Here is a 5,473-nt window from a genome sequence, read left to right on the forward strand (position 1 = left end):
AGATTTATAGGAGTCTTAAACAACTCTGGACTGCCACAAATTGCTGCATTCTGGACCCGTTGTAACTTCTGAGTGGTCTGCAAGGGCAGATCTGTGAAAAGCTCCTCGCAGTCAACCAAGCGGGACAAGGCTTAAGGCCGTCGCTCTAGTGTTGACCACTCTGTCCATACCTTTGGCATCCTCTGGCCATTTTCTTTGAATGACCGTTTCAGGCACAGGCATCTTTGGGGCAGGGCCAGGTTAAACAAGCGACGGTGTTTTTCTTTTTCATAGGTTGCCAAGCTTTACCTTTTAAATTAAGTAAACTTCCTTGGAGAGGGGAAGCCTTTGGGTACAGAATGTCCACGGAGAAGTATTCGAAGTGTCTATCCACCTTGTGAAGTCCTTGCGTTAATAGAGTAGCTCCTTCGGTTTGAAGTCGGAATGTGTTTTCTAGCAACGAGGCGAGAGAAAAGGGGTTGTTACTGTTTTCTCCAGACGCTTCTACGTGATCTCTCTTTGCCCCTCAATTGCTGGGCACTAACCCAAGCTCCCGGCTGCCCTGCATGCCAGCGGCTTAGTTTTGCTAAAACCACTGCATCATTCCTGCACTTCATTCTCTCTCGGGGAGATTCCTCAAAACGTAGGAGGTGGATCTGAGAGGGAAAGGAAGGTTAACTTGGCACAATGTCTTCATTGTTCAGTTAACTTTTTTTAATTACCCTTCCTTTGTTGACCCCTGAATGGCGGTGCACAACAGATGTGACTTGGGCCTTCCCCTCCCCGGCAAGTAGGCAGGGAATGTGGAGATGGCCTTGAAGGACAGAAGAAAAATCTGCTGTCAAGGCAACAGTCAAGTAAACATGTCTTGAGCCCGGCCAAAAGTGTGATTTATGAAAACAGAGTCAGACAGCCCCTCCCGCCAATTCACATTTTTAATCTTAATAAGGAAAAGGAAGCACATCTTTAAAAATTGGTGTCAGCTATCTATGGCCAGTGAATTCCTGCAGTCATTAAGTTAGTTGCAAGGTCGTTACATGAACCTGGCTTCCCTATTGACTTTGCTTGTCAGAAGGTCACAAAAGGGGATCACATGACCCTCTCCGGGACACCACAACCGTCATAAATATGAGTCAGTTGCCAAGCATCTGAATTTTGATCATGTGTCCATGGAGATGCTGCAACGGTTGTAAGTGTGAAAAGCGGTCATAAGTCACTTTTGTCAGGGCCGTTATAACTGATTGGTCACTCAGTGAATTGTTGCAAGTCAAGGTCTAACTGTAGAGGGTTCTAGACCTAGAACTGGTCTACTAACAGAAGCTTGCAAGTCTGAATGTGCCTCCCTCTTTCACCTTCGTGTGAATTGTGTTGAGATCCTGATGTCATTGAGCAATTAATGCTCAGTAGGTTCCTTAAACATTTTAGCAGCCAGCTTCTAGAACTTGAGGTCCTCTGGATGAATTGAAGTGACAGCATCCATCATCCTGAGCCGAAGTCGCTAGCTGGGAATCCTAGGAGTTGTGAAAGGAGTTGTGAAAGGGCCTGATAGTTTGTAGAAGGCTCGGAGAGGACCTTCAACCATGGATTCTGATTCAGCCAAGAAGCCGCCTCTCAGTCAAAAGCTGCCCAGTTCTTGCTTTGCTTTAAATGGGTGTGATTCCTAGAAGAATTCCACCTCATTCCAACTCATACGACAGCCTGTTGTGGCTTGTTTGCCGAGCTGCACCCACTTTCTTCCCAACTCTCCACCCCTCTCCTCATGTACTGGATGGAAAGAAGTAGCGCCAGAACCTTTAAGGTGATGAATCGTGCGTTAGTGTCCCTCTCCCACAAGAGAGCATCCATCAGATGGTTGACTGTGCCCGAGTGTCTCTCCAAACCAGGCCTAAACCTAGATCGAAAAGGGCCAGGATAACCTTATGTCCTCAAGAACGTTTGCCGGCTGCGTAGACTCGCCTCCTCTCCCCCACCCACTATCCCAAAATGGAGTGTTTAGGATCAGGCAATAATTGGCACAGTCCTCTGAATCTGCTGAGGAGTTCTTCAAAAGGTTATTATCTTCTTTAAGGTTGGTGATATTACTCCCATCAGCCCACCGAGATGGATTCATGCCTCCATGTCTAGGGAGATTCTCACTCATCCAGGTCATGGATGTCCAAAAGGTGCTTTTTCAAGAGGCAACTGGACTTTCTGGTTTTTCTTTGAAGACGTTTCGCTTCTCATCCAAGAAGCTTCTTCAGCTCTGACTGGATGGTGGAGAATGGAAGGATTTATACTCCTTGCAGACAGAAGAACAAACATATTAGGACTAGCTTCAGCATTCCACCTATATTTAAAAGACACAGGCCACTCTTCAAGTCAACAAAGTCCACATTTTGGACAGAGGGGACCGCTGGTTTGAAAGAGGGGTCAAAGAGGCCATCTATGTCAAAATTCTCTTAACGGGAGGGATACAACATCATCTATCTCCAGTCTACAGTCCTTTCAACAGTTCCAAGAAGGCTCCACACCCAGTTGCACCACTCAGGTAACCCAGATAACCCAGAGGACACAGATGAACCTCCAAGTGGCCTCAGTGACTCTCTAAAGGAATGTAAATGACCAGCTGTCTGCAAGGAGTATAATCCTTCCATTCCCCACCATCCTGTCAGAACTGAAGAAGCTTCTTTAGTTCTGACTGGATGAGAAGTGAAATGTCCAGAAAGAAATAATGTCCAGTTGCCTCTTGGAAAAAAGCACCTTTGGGACATTCATGCCGCTGAGGACTCATCCAGTCCCCTTCCTCAGGTTGCTGCAATGAGTCAAGGTGAGAAAAAGGCTGAAGAGTGTAGGATAGGCCAGACAATTACAAGCATTTGGTCCAAATCGAGGTACACCAGATGGGCTGCTTCCTCTGCCCAGATCAGCCATTTTGTCTTCAAAGGTTCTCACCGTCTTATCACATCAGGTCTGTGGGAAGGTCAGCATAAATGGTAGCTGTGGGGAACAGATAACAATGACTCTTGGACCAGTTGGAATCTGTTGTGGTGGCGGGCCCCTTGAGAAGGCATCGGAGGTCTCAAGCTGTCTTTGCGGGCATCGGTATCTGCACTGATGGGCATCTTGACTGGCACCATCCCTGAACTTTCCTGCTGCAGTCCAGCTGTCTTTTGGCTTCTCACTGTCCTGAGCTCCCTGGAGGATCTGGGAGAAACTAGGGCTCCAGAGCATGGACTGGGGCCCTCGGGGTAGTCATGTCCGTGTCCTGCTCTGCTTGTCCAACGATGTAAACATCTCGGCCTTCTGGGAATTGCTCCAGAGCAGGGGTCTGCAACCTTAAACACTTAAAGAGCCATTTGGACCCGTTTCCCACAGAAAAGAAAACACCGGGAGCCACAAAACCTGGGTGGGCGTGGCCATCTCGACGTCACTCACTTCCACCAGTCACATGACTCCCTCTCTGTATCTCTCTATGTCTCTCTATCTCTCTGTCTCTGCCCCAGCTGCTTCTCTGTCACCTGCTGTCGCCCTTACCTTTTCAGGCCAGGCGAGGAGTGACTGGGAAGGGGAGGAATAGTAGTGGGTGCAGGTGGGATTCCCTTCCAGCCACAATTGTCACACCTGGGAGTTCTGCACATCAGGATGGTGCTATTATTCATGTCTGGGGAGAGAGATTGGTCCTCGGGACAGTTTCAGCCAGGCTTTCTGAAGCCCTGTGCTTGGGGAGGAGAATTACCAAGAAACAAAGGCTGTTTCTGCCCTCCAAAGTTGTGTAAGTCGTGTTGAGAGAAGAACCTGAATTCATGGTTGTATGGGGGAAAAATCCAGCTGTTCCAAGGGTTAGGGTTTTTTTAACAAGAAAAGAAACAGTCCCTTCTCTCCTGGACACGGCTGAAATTTCAGCCAGTCATTGTGCTGGCTTTTCCAGGAAAGTGGCGGAGGGGGGTGGTGCCATTTAATGAAGGAAAGACCTTGTTAGTTCTCCTGAAACTTCGCCTTCAGCGGGAAGGCGTTAAATGTGAAATAGAGGATGGCTGGCATAATGGTTATTGGAGTCTTGATGCCCAGGCTCTCCGTCAACAAACGAGGTTGCAGAAGCCAGCAGCAGCTTCCCCCACCCACCCCATCCCCAAAGGGCAGTTGCCTTTTCCTTTGTCTTTGATGACGTCACGGCTTCCCCACCCAATTTTTTTTTTTGTCCAGCTCCAATCTGTGGCCATTCTCCCCCCCCCTCTGGATTATGGGCTTGGATGTGGTGAGTGGGTGACAGGGAGGGGAGGTGTCAGGAAACAGGAGCTGTTTCCAGCGTGTTTGCAGGGCTCAGGAGAAGCCCTGGTGATGGCAACCCTTCTGCTTGCCAGGAGCATATTTGGGTGGGGGCCAGGCACTCTGGAGGCTCCTTGCAGGTACATTGGCCCTGGGTTGGGGGGGGGGTGATTGTCCATCGGGTCAGCCGGCAGAGGCATTTTGCATACAGTGGCACAGAGGACGGAGGGAGGAGGAGGGGACCATGAACCAGCTCGGGAAACGCGAGCCAATGTGTGCCAGGATGAGATAAATATGGAACAAGGTCCTCTATTGGGTGTCTGCCCAGACATTGGGTTGCAAGGAGAACTGCAATTGGCTGCTTCCTCCTTACCATGTGCAGCTTCTGGTAGGAAATGCCCTTCTCTCTCTCTCTCCCTCCCTCCCTATTTCTCCTCTTTTTTTGCAATTAAAAAAAAAGACTGGTAATCAGACAGTGGCCGTATTTGAGATGGAGAGGTTTGTCCAGGGGCTTCTCTGGGTGGGATCTGGGCACATGAGGCTCCCTCCTGGCTGAGCTGCTGTTTCTTCTCCTTCTCCCCGCAGGTCGCTGAAAAGTGCCTTCCTTGAAACTGGCATCGCTACAGCTGCTTCGACCCCCGACTTGGGCTTTCCCTCACCTGCACTCGGAAGGGGATCGAGAGCGCCCACGACCCACAGCCGCCTTCGAGCCCTTCTGCCTGCCCCCTTCTTTGGAAAGAAGCCCCCCTCCGTCGCTGCTCGGTGCGCGTGGGACATCTCGGCCAGCTGTTCAACCGCCATCACTTGTCTTTTCCCTCACCTTTTCCCATTCGGTTCGCTCGGTCATCTTTGTGCCCCCTTCTTCTTCCCAACTATGTAACAAACTCGATCCTGTACAAAAAAGAAAAGAAGAAGAAAGACAAAAACACAAGAGGAAGGAAATAGAGAGAGGGAAAAAAAGAGAAACTTTTCTTCCACCAGTGGTATTAACACTTGCAGCTTTTGCAAATGTTTCAGGCACAGGATGAAAGGATAGAAACTTGCTAAAGGTTTCTTTTCTGCCAAGCAACAAAAACCATTCCCTCAGCTTGTACCCTTGCAGCTGCGTTTTCTTGGACTGATCTGGTTTTGTGGGAGGATAGTGGAAACCCATAACTTGAGAGCACAGAAACCTGTGAGGACGCAGTAACAGAGGAATGCGAGTTTTGAAATAATTTTGGCAGTGGCACAAAACATTACATATATATAT

The sequence above is a fragment of the Pituophis catenifer genome, unplaced genomic scaffold (assembly GCF_029215685.1).
Source record: "Pituophis catenifer annectens isolate HBS135680 unplaced genomic scaffold, rPitCat1.0.hap2 SCAF_11, whole genome shotgun sequence".
In the NCBI taxonomy this organism is placed as follows: Eukaryota; Metazoa; Chordata; class Lepidosauria; order Squamata; family Colubridae; genus Pituophis; species Pituophis catenifer.